Source organism: Condylura cristata, unplaced genomic scaffold (assembly GCF_000260355.1).
Source record: "Condylura cristata isolate star-nosed mole 26May11 unplaced genomic scaffold, ConCri1.0 scaffold00001, whole genome shotgun sequence".
NCBI classification, from domain to species: Eukaryota; Metazoa; Chordata; class Mammalia; order Eulipotyphla; family Talpidae; genus Condylura; species Condylura cristata.
This window is the reverse complement of record NW_004567102.1, coordinates 50,768,973-50,789,100: the sequence shown is the minus strand read 5'-3', so window position 1 is coordinate 50,789,100 and position 20,128 is coordinate 50,768,973. Positions and strand designations below refer to the sequence as shown.

At 48.9% G+C, this 20,128-nt stretch overlaps 1 protein-coding gene across 1 annotated transcript in view; it reads right to left on the bottom strand.

Moving 5' to 3' along the window:
* Positions 1–17,946: 17,946 nt before the first annotated feature.
* The window catches only part of SOBP (sine oculis binding protein homolog (Drosophila)), a 163,557-nt gene continuing 161,375 nt past the window's right edge, over positions 17,947–20,128 (bottom strand). Inside the window, exon 8 of the mRNA XM_004674073.2 lies at positions 17,947–18,026. The gene's annotated coding sequence lies outside the window, so the exon portion shown is untranslated. The remainder of the gene's footprint in view (positions 18,027–20,128) is intronic.

The following is a 20,128-nucleotide window of genomic DNA, read 5'->3' as shown; positions in this document are numbered from 1 at the left end:
CACACACCCATCTTTATTTACCCACAATTAGAAAATATAAATATTCTTAAAGATAGCACTACAAAGTAATATCAAATCTATCTTATGTAGTAATACGTTATCTAGTTATACATCTAGATATCTCTGACCCCTGCTCGGCCTTTTAACACACTGCCTGTGTTCCCATAGGACTGTGGGTTCTTGGAGTGGAAACTCGACTCTTGTCAGTGCCTGGTGCATCTGGGTCTTAGTAAACTTGAAGCCCCCTTCCCCCGGTGCAATGAATCTCAGACGTGTACATCCAAACTACTGCAAGAATGCAACTATTGATACATCAAAATAACCAGATGTATAAGTTGTTATAAAATAAAAATGTAGCACATTAAAAGTGTACCACTTTCATGGAGGGAAAAACTCTAAACATAAAGACACCACTTTTCTGCAAGTTAATATCTAACTTAGTGAGATTACTATCAAAGCCCCCTCACAGTTGTTCACAGGCTATTCTCAGAGTGGCCATTTCCCCGAGGGAAAGGCCGCAGGGGAAGCTGTGGAGGGTCAAGCACACTGTAGCCTGGATCTTTTTCCCGGGGCCATGGGCTCTGGGCCTCAGTGCCCAATGCAGTGATGAGTAGAGGAGTCTTGAGTTGGCCCATGACTAGATTGCATTTTGACACCAACTAAGTTGTGTGTTTTTGAGAGCGAAGCAATGGAGAAAACCCATTCCTGCTATTTCTATTGCTCAGGAACCAAACCTCTTCGCCCTGGGATCTGGCCAGCTAGGACATAATAAATAACCCCACCAGTGGAAAAAATGCTTTCATTCCATTGCATGAGTTTATAAATCAGTAGGTTACTCAGTTCTCCCCTGACTTCATCTAATATTTTTTCTCCATCACTCCACCATTGGGGATAGTGTCCTGCAGGAAAAACTTACATTCTGAAATGTGCATTTCATCTTCTTCCAATATGGAAAAGCAGGCTCATTGAAGAAGGAAGGACGAATAGCCCCCGCCAGCTTTCCGCTTGGAAGCAAGCCATGAAAGGCATCCAGGAAGAATCTTGTAGGAAGATGACTCCATCGGGCCAGATCGGGCGTTTATGGCTGGTGGCTCAGGCAAGAGACGCCAGTGGCCACGTCGTGGAGGAGAGGAGACCCTTTCTCCTGCGTCAGCGTCTTTCCTAGACTCTGAGGGAAAGTGCCGCCGCTCACGGCAGAGCATGAATCCCAGCAACCACACCTCCGTGTATCTTGCCAGGTGCAAATCGTTGTGTCTCCTTTGACCCACAGGATGACCCTGCGGCTAGGGCCCCTGGGAAAATGGGGAAGGTGGCATTTTACAGAAGGGGAAGCAAACTCGGTCTTCAAATTCACAGCTAGTCAGCAAGCACGTCCAGATTCTTAAAACTGTGTCCTGCCCTCTTGTGTCTCCTCACTCCGCACCTCGCTCATTCCTGTGGGATAACCCCTGAGTCCCACCTGCACTGGCCTCTTGAAGCGCTGGCTCAAGCTGGGTCAGGTGCGGTGCTTCTGAAGTACAGGTGTGGTTAGTCAGTCCGCAGGCAAGACTGACTGAGGGAACTTCTGCCGCTAACTTGGCCATTATGCCAATAGAATGGCAGTTTTTCTCCACGTAAGGAATCTCCCAGGGTCTTGGGCAGTGCCCTCTGTGTCTACCAGACCTTTGCTCTAGGGGTTGAGCACTCAGCGGGCACCTGGTTAGTCCACTGCTGACACCTTGTGGCCGAGAAACAGAGTTCCTGCCCACTTCCTATCAGAATCACACCAAGGAAGGAGTGTCTGTGCTGCGAACCAGCTAGATGTTCTTCTGTCCTGCCTGGGCCAGCCCTGGAGACACTGTCCTCTATCCCTACAGGGTCAGGGCTGCAGATGGGCTGTCCTGCCCCTCAGTAGGTGACTGCAGAGCTGCCCGGCCCCTGCCTGGTCATGGAGGCTGTCAGAGTTTCAGTAGATGGCACCGGCTACCCAAGGCACTCCCAGCATGCTTGGTACACACCAGCCAAGCAACAGGTGAAACAAGGATTTGCGCATAAAAATAGGCAAGAACCAGACACTTGCATAGGTGATCTACTTAGGGGTTTTATATCTGCTGCCCCAAACTAGAAGCTTTGGAATGGGGCAGAGGATACCCTTCTGGAAATAGGGCTTCTGGCAAACAGCTAAAATTCTTGTGGAAGTAGGTCACACTTTCGAGGCAGAATCACTGAGGGAATCTTGTGACAGCAGCAAGAAATCATTGTAAATTCTAGTGCAGCACAACAAACAACAAGCAATAGAAAAAAGGGGCCTTCTGAAGGTCAGTGCAAGTGGGGATGCATGTGGGGTTAGGTGCACCCCTTCACACAGGACAGGGCCACAGGGTCACTGTGGATTGAAGAGAGGGTACACTTTGTACTTTTTCACAGAGGCATCTAATCATGGAGTCTTGCTACTGCTTTAAGATGCAATTTTAGTTCAAGGTATGGAAATACTCTGTTCTGTAATCATCAATGTACTGTGACCAGCTTCCTAATTTGAGACTGTTCTGTATCAAAGCACCACAGTGTGCCTTATGCTCCAGAGCTAAGAGTCCTGAAACAGACCACTTCATCTCTAACCCTCTGTTTTCCCACCAATAAAATGATAAGTTTGAACAAACCTGTATTCTCCGAGTGTGCATTAGAATACCATGATTTTATTAAAAATTTGAATTTCAAACTCATTGACCTGGGATCTGCATTATGAACCATTCTTGCAGTAGTTTGGATGCACACGTTTGAGTCTCGCTGCACCAGGGAGCAGGAGGTCGCAGGTTTGCTAAGACCCAGATGCACCAGGCATGGACGAGAGTCGAGTTTCCCCTGCAAGAGCCCACAGTCCAATGGGAACACAGACAGCGCTCAAAACGGCAGAGCAGAGGTCAGCGAGTGCTGCTGGGGAGAGGGGCGAGTGGAGCTGCCCAGAGGCGCTCTGCTGGAGCTATCTGGGAAGATGAGTTCACCAGGTGCACAGGGAACTCCACTGCTGGGCTTGGGGTGGGCAACAGCTTCTGACTTTGGGACTCTGCACCGCCCCCTGGGCTGGCCCGTTACACCCAGCCCGCCTCCGCAGAGGCCAGTGTCTGTAAGAGGAGAGGTACACGCTAGGGATTAGCCTGCCTTCTCATTTGGTCCAAAAATGGATCCAAAGCTCTGGTAATCTCATCGTCTCCTTCCAAAGCCGCCAGAGGTCAGGTCCTCACACAGGGAACGCCCGAGGGCGGGCCCCTGCAGAGTCCATCCCAAGCAGTGGGAGGGCCTTGGGGCACCCGCAGAGGTGCCTAAGGATTTTGTTTCAGCCAGTTACTTCCTTAGTAAAGGGCATTTAAAAATGATAGTTCTTTCTCTCCTTACTTCTCTTTCTCCTTTCCTTCTTTTTCCCTTTAATTTCCTTGACTGATATTTAAAATTGCTTTTCTGTAGCTTTTGGAAAGATGGACCAAACATATACCAAGTGGTGGGATCTATAGGTCTAAAGTCTGTTCTTAAATTCACCCTCCTCCCTCAATGTGAGTTTTGCCATCTTGCCCAGATGACCCTGGCTCTGATCTCCCAGTCCGTGACTGTGGTCAAGCCCGGAGAGAAAGCAAAGCATCTTCCACCCCTTTCCTCCTGGTGGTTTCTGGAGGCTGCTCCTACCTGCTCACTAGAGCCAGTTTTAAAATTCAGTTTTAAAAAGCCAGTTTTAAAATGTTGGGGCCTCCCTGGTGGCACAACAGGTTGAAGCACAGCACTACAAAACTAGCTGCAGCCATAACAGCATGAGTATGATCCCCGGCCAGGGAGTTGACCCACATGGCGCGGCAGACCTTTCTTGACCGGCCAGCCGCTGCTCCCCTCAGCAGCGTGGTCGATCTGCCTGTTCTGCTCCCCACTCTGTCTCTGGGGAATCCTCACTGCTCCTCTGGCCTGTACCCCAGTTCTGTATGCCTAAATAAGTAAATCTTAAACCAAAAAAAAAAAAAATGCGGAATGTTGTTAAATAGAGATGTAATTAAAAATTACATGACACACAATACAATTTGATAAATTAGTAAAAGCAAAGGTGACGGATGTTCAAGACGCATCATCCATGTCTGCATCGTGGAAACACCACGGCATCAGGTGATCCTGCTCCTGGCTGGCCAGCTCAGGTGACTTCACCTTCTAGCTTGTAATGGACCATCATGAAAATATTTGAAAGGTGGGACTGAGCCTATACTGGAAGCCATAACAAAGAGTGTTGTGTGCTTCACCATTATTTATGAACCGAGTGTTCTATCTCCTTTATGCCAGGATCATACTTTTATGTTTGAACATATATGCACACATTTCCCCAGGGAGCCGATAGTTACCCAGGCGTCCGTAATCTTCTCTGAGCCTTACCTCTGCAGAACACAACTCACACCCATAGAGGCAGCAAAGGCCTTTAACTGGCGGTGTGGCCGCTGGAAGTGCACCAGGTTGACTCCAGAAAGAAGCAGGTTTTCATGTGGATCCCGCGGCTCACTACTTCCTGCCACTGGGCAAGCCGCTCACCCCTTCTCAAGATCTCAGTTCCCTCGGGTACAGAAATGGGCGCATCGGACAATGTAAAAGCAAAGTTGTTCCAACTCTGCCTTTTGTGCTTTATGAATATATGAGGAAGGGGTGACTGCAAAGGGGTAGCAGGATTGGTAGCCCACCCATGCCAAGCTAAGGAACCCCAGCTGCACACAGAGCACCACATCGCCTGTCACACACCTGTCACACCCCTGCACACACCTGTCACACCCCTGCACACACCTGTCACAGAGGTGCTTAAACTACTCCCATTGTGTTGATTATTATACTTGCAGTAGAAATGACATGCAATCCAGGCCAAGGGGAGGAGAGAAGCCTTACCCAGGCAAAATGTCTTTCAAATCCTGTCAGTTTGAGATGAAATGATATAATTCTGTCTGTGGGGATGGGAGTGAAGATGTACTAAATGTGTGAGGGTTCTGAGCAACGGCGCTGCTGTCCTAACTCCTCGGGGCCTGTTCCCTCCCTCGGACTCAATCTTTCTGCTGCCCGGGAGCCCCAGGTCACACAGGGGGCTTACGCGTGGTGGCTCACAAAGAATCATAGTCCAAAAGTTTGCACAGGCCTTCGCAGCTTCACGGCAACGGAGGGCAATGGCAAAGCCGGGCAGTCCTGAGCTTGGACAGCCACAGGCAGGGAGGAGCGGCCAATTCACAGCCCGGCACAGGAAAGGGGGTCTCCTCAACTCTGACCTCAATGAGAAAGTTTCGCTTCCTGCCAGAAGGAGGGAGTGCAACCTCCCCATCCAGGCAGGGAGGCAGAGACAGAGCTGGAGGCAGACAGACAGGCAGGGCAGCAAGATGGGCCAGAGCAGCAAGACACTCACCCGAGCAGTGTGGTGGTGAAGCCACTGGACACACACACTGGGAAACAAGTGATTTGGAACAGGAAGAGAGTCAGCAAGACCTGGAAGAGTCTGAACCCATGACGGCATGGCCCATTGCTCCTTAGCAAGGACAAAATGGGAGGCAGACCCAAAGTCCATATGTGTGTGTGTGTGTGTGCACATAATAATAAAACATGCAGGGTTCTTATTTTTCTATCCATAAAATCCCAAATTGAAGGGAATAATTTTGGATTGACCACTAACCCAGAAAGATCTCAACCTCTGGTTAAATTCCAGGATCTGATGCTTAGGGTGTGAAGAGTTGGTTAGCAGCCTGTACTTTATGTCCTAACTCCTCAGCACCTGTCCCCTCCCTCCAGACTCAGCCTTCCTGCTGCCCTGGGAGCCCCACATCACACAAGGAGGGCAACATGCAGTGAGTGATGACTCCCAGAGTCATAATCAAACAGGTGTGTTTCCATTTAGCTGTGCAACGCGTTTACACTTTTGCATGCTCTATCAGCCAAAGTCCAGCCAGGAAAACAGAAAGCGCCGCATGGGAACTCAGTACGGAACCAACCACAGATGAGGATGGGGAGCCAAGATGCCCAGAGGGAGGAGAGGCAAGTCCTGAGGCTGGAGGGCCAGTGTGGGGGCTGCTGTGCTCAGGGCTTCCCAGAGGGAAGAAATTGCCTTTTGTCAAGAGCCCGCTGAGTGAATGTAGTCAGGGTCAGATCCCCTCCTATTCAGGATAGAGCAAAGAAAGTCAAGAAATGGGCCTGGGAACTTGGGGGATGGGCACAGGGAAAACAGGCCAGAGTAGCTCACATACTCGCATTTAATCCTGGAAGCAACTCCAAGAGTAGGAATTATAATTTCCATACCACCGACAGAAAAACCAAGCTTCTGAGACATGAAAAACTAACACAGCCACAAGCATACAGCGGTAAATGGGGAAGCTGAGATAGAAGCTGACCGCCCCTCTACACCCACACTCTGTCCATTCTCCTTGCTTGGTCCCGCAGGGCTCTGGGGCAGGGGTGTCAGCTGGCCGCCTGGCCTTCCCAGCTACAGTGGTTGCGGCCTTAACCTCCTGCTGTTCCTGTGCCATAAGCCACAGTCAGGGCGCCACACGGTGCTCTGGCGTGCGAGGAGACCATCGTGGGCCAGTAGTGCTGGCCAAGGAGCCGATGTTTGGAGGGGCTCCCTCGATCTCCCTGAGCCTCCATGAAAGGCCTCTGTCTGCTCTTCAGAGGACAGAGCAATGGGCCAACAGATAGGCCACGCCAACTAATTATCTAGCCCTCCTCTGGCCCCTGGAAGCCCTGGCCCTGCTGGACAAGCCAGCATTCTGTGTTTCTGATGTCAGATGGCCTGGTTCCACCTCTCAGTGGGGCGGGTATTTGGTTGATCCTTCAGGCTCCCATTTGGCTCATAAAACACAAACATCTGCTGGGGTTCTGGTTGGCCTGTGGCAGATTTCAGAGTGGAGAGGGATGGAGAAAAAAAAGAGGCAAGAGAGAAGAGACCTGGGGGAAACGCAGGGCACAGCAGCCTTTCTGGGGGAGTTCACTAGGTATTGTGTGATGGGGGAGTCTTTATCCATTTAAAGTGCTGCTGGCCAGCTCCCCCAACCCCCCCAGAAGAAGAGGAAGGCAGAAGAGAAGATGAATTCTCCCGGAGTTTCACAGGGAAGCCTGAAGGAGAGTCTGTGGGTGCTTTTCCTCCATTGCTTTGCTTCCTCCAACTGTTCTTTTTCTCACCAGTTGGCTATTATTTTCTAACGCATTTTGATAATTACTTTATCAATCAAGAAAGATAAACAAAAGTCTAAAAATACATCTGAATGAATGAGTTCCCAGAGCCAACCATTCTTCAGTACTATGATTTGAATGCCTCTTTTTTTTTTTTTTTTTAAACAGGCATGCTTGGAAATGGTTTAAGGGCTCGATTCCTTGTTCCTAGAATATATTAACCAACCTCTGCCCTCCTGGATCTCATCTATAGGACCAGTGAAATCCAGTGAGTTAAGGAAATGCTATCCAAGCAAAATAAACACCCTAAAAAGACTTGCCTAGACTCTTATCCTTGTTGGAAGGACTCTTCCCCTTTGATTTACTTATTAAATCAACAGAGTATTGGGTCAAGAGTTGAGAGAGCACTTCACAGCCATCTTTGAAAAAAGTGAAATGTGGGGAGTTTGTATGGCGGCAAATGCTGAGAAAGAACAAGCGTCAGTGAAAAGAACTCGTATTTCAGAAGCCAAAAATATGGTCTAGATGTGCCCTGTGAGTGACTGGATGTCAACCCAGCCCATTAACCTCATGTGTGCTTCCCAGAGAGGCTCAGCCCAGCCTGGCTTATTAAAACCCCAGGGAGGGTAGGCAGATAGCACACCCCAAAAGTGTCATTGGGCTCAACTTCTGCCTCAGTTGGCCTTACATCCATGGCTTTGGAGTCTCCAAAAGAAATTGGAGTCTCCAAAGGAAATTTCTTCAGAGGAAATTATCCCTGTGATCAACTGATCAACTAGAGAGACCTTCAGGACATGCCCTCACCCGAGCTCCCCCTTTTCAGTTTTCACTTCCCCAAGTGTCAGTGTCCCCTCTCAGGGAGGGGCTGTTTTTTTTTCTCCTATGAAGAAGAGCTCAGGACTACCACATTGAGTGACTGTTCCCAACAATCCGTAACAGGTACTGTAGGGATATTAGACCTGAAGGAAACCATCCAATTTATAGCTGCTCACGTAAAACCCATCAGGAGAATTGGGAAATGATTCTCCATATGGCGCCCTGAAGCTTCCAAAAGCTATATGAGAAAGGGGCTTGGAAGGAATTCTTTCCTTTTCAGAGACAAGAAGTGTCGAAGCCAAGCATCCATGGCACCTGGAAAAGACACTCTCCTCTGATCCCCACCCCCACCACCTCCCCAGGGTGGCAGGGGTTCTGTGACACAACCCAGGCACACCGGGTCAGCGTGCTGCCTTGTTAGGCTTTTCCATTAACCGAGCTTATGTTTTGTCGTATAAATGAACTCTACAGTTACATTGTGTGGAAGCTTTGGGACATGGTTTGCCAAATGGAAAAACATTTGGAGGTTGGGAAAATATCTTGCACATAAATTACTGAAGACACAGAGAATCTAAAAGAGGGATGAAATCAGAAGCCAAGGAAAAGGCAGGAGGGTGCCAAAGTAAAAATGGAGAGAGAGACAGAGAAAGCCGTGTAATGATTCCTCCTAACGACCTGCCTTCAGACCAACAAAGCAAGTTTCTAAGTCATGTTTGCGCCTCATAAAAGTCATTTGCCTGCATATTGGAAGGTGTCCTTTAAATGGCGAGATGAAGTCCCCATTTTTCATCCTTTCTGAGCAGAGCTCCCCATTGATTATGCTAAGTGCTAGCCACCAGTAGGAACACAAAAAGCTTATTGTCTTCGACTGTGGCAAAGGCCAGTCACACTCTTGTTAATTTCCTGATTTACGACATTGAAGAGATGGAAGGATGAACGGTGCTTCCTCTCTCCCTCTCTCTCTGTGGTGGTGGTAGTGGTGGTAGTGGTGGTGGAAACTATTAAAACAGAGGCAGATCAGGAAGTTTGTGATAAAGAAAAGCCAGGCTCTCGTCTGACACACAATCTCTCTCTTGGCTTAAGTAAACTTGCTCCTTCGAGGCCTGCCATCAACAGAGTTGGGCTCACGTTTCACCACTAAATCTGAGCCAACAATCTCTAATCTGGACACTGGGTTCAGAATCCAGGCTCAGGTTGCACTTGGAAGCTGACAGCAGGGACGAGAGCAGAGAAAAATACAGTCTTTGTTTCTGGTTTGATCGTCCCCGCCGAGCTGAGCTGAGGTCATGTGTCGTTTTCTGTCATCAACAAGATAAAAGTTTGCACCTCTGTGGCCTTGAAATGGCTCTCCTGCCATTTATATTAAGGCCAAGGAGCTCTCTGCCCCAGGATTGGAGGGCCAAGTTTGTGGAGAGCTTAGATTCGGAGCCCTTTTCATCTTTCTGACATGTGATACGGTGACATAGGCAGCCCTTGCTGGGTTGCTATGCAGATATACAATTTCTGAAAAGTTACACCCGGAAAGCAAAAACCCCGGGCTGGATTAGCATTTCACAAAGAACAGGGATAAAATGTGTAGCAGTTAGGCTAAAAAGCTAAAAAAAAAAAAAAAAAGTGAATTAAAGCTTCATGAAGCTTCATGAAAACACTCTTTTTTAAAGGATCAATAAGTATAAAAGGATCTTATTGCATGCCTGGCCTTTGGTCCTGAGCCCTAGTCCAGCTACTGTATGTGAAGGAGATACTGTGAGCCAAGTGATGGAGACTGGGAGAGAGGAGAGTTAAGGGTGCAGGGTGAGGTATCGGGGTACTGAGGGTATGAAATCCAAAGGGTCTCTATTGGATTCTACTGTGTTATATAAAACTCATCTTCCCTTTTATCTATAATTGTTTCATTCTGTGATAATCCTTCTCCTTTGGCTAAGTAAACCTAGAAGGAAGAAAACAAAAAACCACAGTCTAAAGTCTCTGGCTAAATATCATTCAGCCTTGCCTTCCCTTTCTTCACCAAGTTCAAAGGGCATGCTTTCCAGTGCTTACTCACTCACACACCAGTCTTTCTTAAACAATTTTTTTTAAGTATATCCATTACCAGGAGTCATCTTAAGTGGAATATTTCATTGGAATGTTATGTATTTGCAGGGAAAGTAGGAAGAGGAAATGACTAGGGGTTTTCCTTATTTCTGGCACCTGGAACCTTCCAGTTGGGATCATGTTGCCCCTCCCCTGCCCTTCCAGAGCTGGCTTTGTCCACACAGCTGAGGGAAAGAGGGTGGGGAGTGAGACGAGGCCCCTCACCTGCAGCTCAGACGCTCAGACATCAGACACAGGAGGTTCCTACCAGTCTCAGCTGCGAAAGCACTGGAGGGAGGTTCAGCAGGGTGTGAAGGGGACTCAGCTGATCCTGCTCCACAGTGCAGGGGCGGCCCAGTAGCCAGGATCAACTCGCCAGGATCATTCCTTCATTGTGGAGGGTGTGCTACATGCCAGGTGCACCTCGGGGATGCAGAGATAAATTAATCTTTGTCTTCTAGGGATTTCAAGGAAAGAAAATGAATGGAAATAAGCACAATAAAGCGCTATGGAATCCCCCAAAGTGGTCCTATTTGTCAGATGATGAAATTGGTGATGTTTGCAAAGAGAGCTCTCTTTCAGGACAGGAAAACAGAGGTAGGCAACGTGTTCTGTTACTCAAGAGATGGGACCCACTTCTGAGCTCCAATCACTTGAAGATGAGATGTCATAGTGAAAGTGACTGGTAAATATTTGGTTACAGTGAGGACTCTATTAAGCATGCTTTTATTTGTGTTTGCATGCATGCATGCATCCATCCATCCATCCATCCATCCATCTATCCGTCTGTCCATCCCTCCCTCCATTCATGTAGCCACAGGAGGAAGGTTAAAATGTGAGTGAGTGTGGGCTCTGCATCAGACTACCCAATGCAGTTCCAGGCTCTGCCACTAACTCACCCTCTGTGTATTCAGTTTCCTCACCTGTAGTATGAGAATAATCATAGTAATAACCTACTAGGAGAATTGTGAGGTATGAAGAAAGTCATGCCATCAAATGGCACTTCGTTTGCACTGGATCATTGTCTACTAAAATTAGCAGTGCTGTTCATTCCATTTTGGAGGGATTCACTGGGGTGGTTTGGCTCAAATATGCATGTGAGGAAAGACAGTATTTATTATCCATTCCCAGAGGTCTAGAAGCGGATAGAATGACATCATCAGGCACATGTCCCTTTGGCTGATTCGGACTTGACTTGAGTTATGACCTGAGCCAGTGGTATTTCTGTAGCTGTGGTCCCATCAAAGGAGCTGCTTTGGGGGCCAGAGAGCGCACATCTGGGCTCTGGTATTACAGACTGAGTAATCTGAGCAGATACCGGGTCTTTCCGGCTGGTATCTTCATGTTCAGAATGGCTGACACTGCCGATGGCGTGTGATTCTGTGGCAATGGCCTCTCAAGTATGGGAGCCTCTCCCTGTCGTGGTGTCTTGCACAAGGAGGCTGTCAACATTTCTGTCCATTTGGTGAGCTAGTCAACCAGAGGGCCAGGATTCAGCCCCCCAAATGACTGTGAGGTATAGTTCAGACCCCTGAACTCTCTGCAAATGGATGCTGCCCCCAGGGACCCTGGCAGCTCCTATTTGACATCCCTTCCCCCGTCTACATAAGCACCATGGGAGAAAGCCTGGTTTGCAGCTCCAAAAATCAGACCAGTGGGAAATAGAATAGATCCTGGCCCGTACGTCTCCTTCCCCCGGGGCCCAGGAAACTCAACCTAGCTAACAAGTCCCCCTCTGTTTTCCTTTTTGCTGAGCTTCTGACTCAGGCCCTCATCCCACCTCCCTCAAACAGGTACATTGGTGGTTACAGTCTTGGTGGTATTCAAAGCAAGGTGTGAGGAGGATTGGCTGTGGGTTTTACCCTCTCCAGACACAATATAAAAGTCAAAATTACCTCTATCTCTGGTGTTGGCACCGGGCAGATGACCTGACCTCTGGCCTAGGACCTGGACCTCCATCCAGGTGTCCGGGGTGGAGGGAGACTGCTACACCATAGGGTGGGTCCAGCCCCTCACTCTTGCCGCACCTTGAGCAGAAAGCTCCTTTATCTTCGTGCCTTCCTGTTTTGGCTATCAACTGGAGGTGATGATAATACCAGCACCTCCCTCACAGGGCTGTCGTGAGAATTAAATGAGCAAATGTATGGGAAACCTGCCATTGGGGCAGTGCACAGAGTGAGCACCTAAGGGCGGAGAGCCTTTTCTGTTTCTCAGCAGAGGCCCTTCCGTTTACTACCAGTGTGGATGGGACTGCTCATCCCATCCTCAGTCAACACAGAACAAGTGGCTCTTTGTGGATATTAAAGACTGATTTTTCCATCTGTAAGTGAGTATAACAGTCAAGGAATTATCTAACTGCACAGGATCTTCTGAATCTAACATGGTCATTTTGTGACCAGAATTCAGTGCACAGCATAGATCCCCAGGGCAGGTCTGGTCTAGCTCCTGTGTTGTCCTTGTGTTCAGTAGAGGCCAGGGCTGGGCTGTCCAATGGGCAGGCCTGGGTGGCCCTGCTGCCTGCCTCCCTGAGACCCAGCCAAGTGAGCTTCTGCCCTCTGTTTCATGCACAGATTTGCAGCTAGTAACTAGCAGTAGCTAGTAGGAGAAAAGTGCCTGAAGCATAGCTCTCCGGGGATGCACAGTGAGGAGGGCTACCATGCCTACCTTTTAGGGGCCTCGATGATGTGGGGAGAGTTGTGTGAGAAGCAGCCTTGGGCCATTTAAACAAGAACCAGGGAAGTGCAAGGAGAAGCGATTAACTTTACCTCAGGAAAACCAGGCTTGGCTTTAGGCGGGATGACATCTAAATTTTTATTGTGTCTGGAGAGGGTAAAACCCACAGCCAATCCTCCTCATTCCAGGCTTTGAATACCACCGACTGAGCTTGAAGGGGGTGCCTCACTTTTTAAGAAAAATATTTATGTATTTATTTATGCATACAGAATTGGGGTACAGGCCAGAGATGCAGAGGCAGTGAGAGGATTCACCAGAGACAGAGTAGGGAGCAGAACAGGCAGAATGACAAGTACAGTGCTGAGGGGAGCAGCGGGGGGGGGGGGCACAGAGGTCTGCTGTGCCATGTGGGTCACCTCTTGGGCAGGGATCAAACTCTCACTGAAGCAGCTGCAGCCAGCTTGCAGTGCTGTGTCCCAACCGGCTGCACCACCAGTGAGGGCCAGGAGGTGCCTTATTGATTGCATTAAGAATAATAGTAATAGGCCCTCCCTAGTGGCGCAGCGGGTTAAAGCACTGCATTGAGAAGCTAAAGCCACTTCCACATGAGTTCGATTCCCACCTGCCCCGGAGGTGACCACATGGCGCGGCAGACCTCTCCTGGCCCGCCCGCTGCTCCCCTCAGCAGTGTACTTCATAGATCTGCCTGTTCTGCTCCCCTCTCTGTCTCTGGTGAAGCCTCTCACCGCCCCTGAGCCTCTGGCCTGTACCCTAGTTCTGTATGTACAAATAAATAAATCTTTAAAAAAAAAAAAAAGAATAATAGTAATAATAATAATGAGGGCATTCTCCTGGGCTAGGAGATTTGAGGCAGATAACACCGCACCATCACCCTCAAAAATGTGGCAAAGCGCATGGGCAGGTGAGCAGCTAGAAACAGCCTGTGGAGGTTCCTGGATGGGAGGCCCCTGCTCCAGGCGAGTGGGGAACAGGCCCTACAGGCACCTAGCAGAGGACCATCCGGCACCTAGCCCAGTCTCACTGGATAATGGCCCAGTGATGACAAGGGAAAGACTGGAGGCAGGGCCAGCTCCATCACAAAGGCACAGGAGGGGTCAGCAAGCGGGACGGTCAGGAAACAGCCCCTGGTTCTGCATGGTGCAGTGAGCTGGGCTGAAGAAGTCCACCGGGACCAGCCCTGCGTGTATGTGGCTTGTTGCTTGGGTCCTCGGCTTTGCCTTCCTTGGAGAGAAGTAAGCAGCATGTGGCCTGGAGTGGGGTCTTTGAATCTGGGTAGAAAAGCGAAGAACCTGGGCCCCTGCTGGTGGCGTGGTGGGTTAAAGTGCAGCACTGCAAGCTAACCGCGGCTACTTCAGTGCAAGTTCGATCCCCAGCCCTAGAGGTGACCCAAATGGCGTGGCAGATCTCATGCCCGCTGCTGCCCTCAGCAGTGTACTTAGTCAGTCGGCCTGTTCTGCTCCCCACCCTGTCTCTGGTGAATCCTCTCACGGCCCCTGCACCTCAGGCCTGCACCTGAGTTCTGTATGCATAAATAAATAAAATCTTTAAAAAAAAAAATACAACCCTTTTTAAAACAAAGAAGCTAAGAATCTGGCCCTTAGAGTGGAGCCAAGGCCAGGAGGGTGAAATCTTCACACCCGCCTCCACTCTGGCATGTGGCTTTGCCACACGGGCAGCATGAACTGGGCCTGCTGTGGCCAAGGCTGCCCTTCCAATATCAAGGGAGCGCCTGCACAAGAAGAAGGTGGCTTTGCACAGTCCTGAATTCAGGGTCCAGCTGTGCAAGTGCATACACCTGGAGGGGCCCAGAGGGGCCCTTCCTTTCCACAGCCTTATCTTCCCATTCCATGTCAGCCAGTGGGGTGGGGACTGCAAGCGCCTCCCCACCCCACCCAGGACCTGCATTTGGGGTGGAGGGGATAGACACCCATAAGGAAGACACTGTCTGCCCGCTTTGCTCAGCAAGTATCAGCACCTCCCCACACTCAATGAGGTGTGTGGGCAAGACCCGTTAACACTCAGTTCTCTGCCTTATTTTAAATGAAGGCCACTTTAGAACAAAGTCCTGCCACAGACTTACAGGAAGTCAGAATGAGTCTTCATGGAGATGTCAACAGTTTTCTCCAGCTTGGCTGTGTGGCCTGGGCTCTGGCACAGCTGCCCTGGGTGTGAGTCGCTCTGCAGCTCTCTGGCTGTGTGATCTTGGCCATGAGATGACTAAGGCACTGAACCTCTTGTTCTTCACATGTAATAAGGGGGAAGCATCCGCGCAGGGCTACTGTGAAGTCTAAGTGGGACTGATGCTCCGATGCTCGGGACTCTTTGCACTACCATTTCCATTTCTCTGTATACGGCAAGTGGATTTTGTATTCCGGGAGCCCTAAGATTAAGGGAGGCGGGAAAGGTGTGCTGATGCTTAATGAGATGCCACGGAGTCTTTTCATGTTGGAACAATGGCACCTTTTGTTTCCAGAAGGGTCAAAACGTCTGCTCGACAATCTCAGACTACAAACAAAAGCAAAATCAATATCTTGGATGATTGTCCCTAGGGCCAAGTCCAGATGAATAAAGCTGTCAGGGGTTTGTCCCAGACAGCCACAGCTGGGTGCCTGGCCCCAGCACAGCCCTGCCAAGCCCTCAGAGTTCCAGTGGAGCCATAAACATAACCCCACACCCCGAACCCGAGATTCCCAGAACCTGAGATTCCTGTAGGCTCTAGAAGGCAAAGAAGTCAGGTCTCTAGAATTTGCTCCTAGGAGGGTCACTTAGAAGAAACGGCTGGTGGTGTGTGTAAGTGGTAGGCAGATGAGCATTTGTTGTCTGACAAGCTAAACCAAATCAGGGTGGGACCTGGGACAAGTCAATTCACCTCTTGGTTTCCTTTTTCACGTGGTGGTCAGGATGACTGGACACGTGCCGTGCACGAGGTCAGTGTGAGTGTGCTCTCTCCCTCAGGATGCTATAATGTTTAACTCAGGTACCCGAGACTAATGCTCCATCAGGTAAAGCTAGAACCAAAGTGTGGCCCACCCGCAGGGTGGGATGGTTACTACGGGAAGTAACCCCAGGTTTCACCCACCAGCAGGCCGGCACTGCTATTGCAGCGTGAGACCAGAACCCTCAAGACCAGGCCTCCCACAGCCCTGGGGATGGGGCAGTCTCCAGCCCAGGTGCTCACTCCTGCATGCCGTGGCAACAGAACGCCAGCAGCAGACCCTCCCAGGGACTGGGCAGAGAAGTGTGATCCCAAGCAGATGGGGAAGGGCCAGTGTCACCCCCATAGCTCATCATCTTTGAAAACTTTCTGGCTTTATTTTTTTAAATGTTTCCCCGAGGAAAAAAAAAGGAACACCTTCTGTAACAAAAAAATAACAGCAATAGCCATAATAATGAGAAAAGCAAAATAAGCATGTGTAAGTGCATTTTTTTTTTTTTTGTAGAGATTTATTTTGTTTGATGAACTGACACCAGTCCGGGAGAGAGGAAAATGTTGGGAGCCTCGTTCAGGGTAATGAGAGCCCCGGGGGAGGGCAGCGGCTTCCTGCATGGGTGGGTTTGGTGTCGGGTGGGTTGTTTGTTTGACTTGTTGCTGGAAGTGTTCTTTTGTTCACTTTTATAAATCTCTCCCTGGGCTTGCGAGCTTCCCCTCCCTCCCGCCTCCCTTCCCCTGCCCCCAATTTCATTTTTTAAAAAGCGAGCTCGCTCGCCAGGTGTGTCCCCCAAGCTCTCACGGCTCTAATAAATAAGGAGCACCTGTAAAACAGTAGCTTGACTTGTGAAGTGACTGTACAAAGGAGAATATAGAAATACAGTATGTACACCTCATTCATGGGCCGGGGGTGCTTCGAGGCGGGTGTGACACCATCCTGGCCATGCCCCTCCCGCTCAGGCTGGCGGCCTCGTGGGCGGGGCTCCTGGACCCTCCAGAGGGAACAATTGCTTTATTCGAGTTAGTAAACAGATACACTGAATCACAAGGTGATTTGATTTTTTTTTTAAGTTTTCTTCTTTTTTTGATTTTTTTCTTATTTTTTCTCTTTTTTTTTTCTGTACTCATCAGAATGGGACACTCCACGACTGTCTCACCAACTCAGTGCCAGGACACATGCTCTAGAGGACTCTGGACTCGCAGCTACAACTGTACAAGTGCACACAAGAAAATCTACCCTGTTATCCTCCACCCACTGATTGAGGATCGAATTGCACATTTCTCTTAACCATGACAGGAGAAAGCAAACAGTGAAACAGAATCATGGGTGATGTTTCTCACTTTCCCTCTTGTTTTCATTGGTTTGTCCATACCATTCTAATTATCATGAAAGGGCTCTACATAGAGAGAGACTGCTTCACTGACTTACTTCCTGGATCACCGAAAACCATCAGGGTTGAAATTTCATCCAAGTCTTTCGTGACGCCCAGCAAATATTCCCCCTCGGATTATTTTACACCTTGAGGGCATTTTGGTCTTCAGTTCAACACTCTTGCTCTGTTCCCAAATGGGGCGCTATTTAGGGGAATTTAAAGAGAAAGCTGAGAAGAATAAACATTTACCGAGTTCTCTTGGCATTCAGTCTCTGAAAAACCACAGTATAAACTATTCATGCTGCTTCTTACATCTGTCAAATCGAAAATTAAAAGCCATAAAAGTGTAACACTGAAAATATGGCATTAAAAAGGATAAAGGTGGCCTTTGTAAAAATAACAAGAAAAGTATATTAGCCAATAAAATATTCTAACTCTTCATTTAAAAGTGCATCCTGGGCAGGACAGAGGAGTCCGAAGTGCTGGGACTCCAGGGCTCCCTCTCCGCCGTCAAAACGTGAGCAGTTATCGGTCCCAAACCGTACGATGCAAATCACAATTCTTAGTGTAGCAGCAAAACCACAGCAGTTTTTAAAAAGGTTAAAAAAGATTTCTGTTTTCAAATCTGTTAGCATCTTCCAGCCTCACCCTCTGAGCCTTGAAGATGGAGCCGGGGGAATACCTACGTTGGTCCTTGTGGCTTGTTGGTGTTTCTGTTCTTTTAAAACCGGGGCGAAATCCCAAAGTTCCTCTGGGGAGAAAGCACAGCTGGTGGCAGCAGGAAGGCTGGGCCCGCGAGGTGGGTCCGAGGCGTGCTGGCTTCTCTGGGCTAGAGGCCACCGAGGGAGGATGCTTCCTCCAAGATGCTTAATGACAGGAAGTGGCTTTATTTGCTTGAGTTTTAGCCAGAGGGGGTGGTGGGCTGACCAGCTGGTGTCATTGGATGGCGGGACATAGTTTGCTCTGCGCCTCTCTCCATGCAAGGTACCCTGTGAGTGTTCCTGAAAAAAGAGAAGGGGTCCATCAGAATCCACTGGACCCCGTCACCACCCAGCTCCCCCTACACTGGGGAGAACCCAGGTCTAGGTAGGCAAACCCTCCCACACCAAGTCCCACCCAAGAGGTGTTCCCAAACCAGGCAGCACAGTGGCAGGATCTCAGCTTGACTTTCCTTCACTCATCTGCTCCCCGCTGGCCCTGCCAACTTTGTGTGAGGAAAGGAAACTCGAGCAGCTTTTTGGAATCCTACACCGAGCACTGTCACCACGCCCTCCCACCAAACCACAGCATCCTTTGCAACCTGGCAGCTTTCACCCTCCACGTTACTGCATGCTTGCGTGCCAGGACTTGCCCTTGAGTTGCCCAAGGTCACCCCAAAGCCAGACAAGGTGGCCAGGGGATCCTGGAGACCAGAACCTCATCCCTGTGTTTCAGGTAACAGCCTCCCAGGGCTTGTTGCAGCCAAGAGATTGACTTTTTAACACATGGAAAATCACAATGCACACTCAGATCTCTCTTCAGGGTTTTCTACAGAGGCAACTGAGCTGAGAAGTGCCCCTCTCGGTAGGCCTCACTGGACAAAGGTAAGCCACTCACACCTCTTCATCTCCAGACCAAACAGCAGCAGGGGACTGAATCCCGAACAGTATCTGAACAGGATTGTTCACTGGAAAGGGAAAGGTTGTTTTCGGAAACACCCCTCCCCCAACTTTCACTCATGTCAGTCTGTCTCTCCATCCCTCCTGGCTTCTTTCATTTGCTACCAGTCCCTTGGCTGGACCTCCTGAGGATACTCAGTCACTCCCAGTAAGCAGCCCCCTGAGAAGTCTGCCAGTCAAACCACGAACTCTCGAGATCTGGGGTCATGCCTGCTTTGTTCCCACTCCTACACTCAGCCCCTCATTCAGTTAAACACACTAGTCAAAAGAATGAGAATCAGAATGCTCTCCTCTCCCATGTCCAGAAACAGTATCTTTCTCACTGCCAATAACTGGGGCTGTCAGAAAGGTGAATGAATAGAATTTGGTTATCGGGAGATGCTGACAGAGGTCTCATAAACATCCTCACAACCCAGGAGATTATTCCTCTAGCAACAATGAACAAGTAATTTCAGAGAGGTGATAGAATTTAGAATTTTAAGGGACCCCAGAGATAACACCTTACAATTCCTCACTTTATAATTGAAGAAAGGAGGCCCCAAAGAGACCTGGAAACTTGTTCAGGGTGTCTGCATCACGAATTTAGCACAGGTGTTGAGGAGGTTAGGGTGCTCACCGGGAGGACTAAGTAGAAGCTTGGGCTTTGAACCCCGCTATCCAAGTCCTGCTGTTAATGGTAGCAATAATAATGATCAGTCAGAAACAAGGCTTGGAAATCTGAACGTGCATGACAGGAAATGCCTGAGTTCCCCAAATCACATTAAATCACCAGATCTGTGTGCATTTAATATGTATATTAAATAACCAAAGTGAAAATGCAAAACACCGCAAATATGCAATGAGGGTGGAATTATAAGGCCATGGAAACCTTTTCATTTGGCATGGTCAGATTGGAAATGTGGATGCTTATCTTTGAAAAAAGAGCTCATTCTGATTTTTCCTTGTTTTTTCACCCTCCCTCCCTTCCTCTCTCCTTCCTTCCTTCCTCCCCTCTTTCCCCTTTTCCTTCCTTTCTTCTTCCCCCCCCCCTTTTTTTTTGAGACTAGAGACTAGTGAGAAGGGATACAAACACTGAAACACCAAGAGCCACCATCAAATGAGGACTGGGAAGGAACCTCAGAAATGACACCTGGATCCAAAACCACAGGCGGCTTGTTCTGGGGACACAGCTTTCTGTTTGGGGAGCACAGACTAGAAGTTGCTGTGACAGGGACTGGGAAACCAACCCCACCTCTGGGTTTAGGAGCAAGACAGACTAAAGCTTATAGCCTGTGTATTCTTTCTTTAAAAGGAAATTAAAAAAAAAAAAAAAAAGGTGTATAACACTTTCTCCGGTGACCAGCAAACACCACATTTTGAATGACTTAAGAAAGCAATAATTGGTTTTCAAAGATGTTGCTTTTTTCTTGAATGGAATCATGACCCTCCAAAGAGAGATGCCTCCA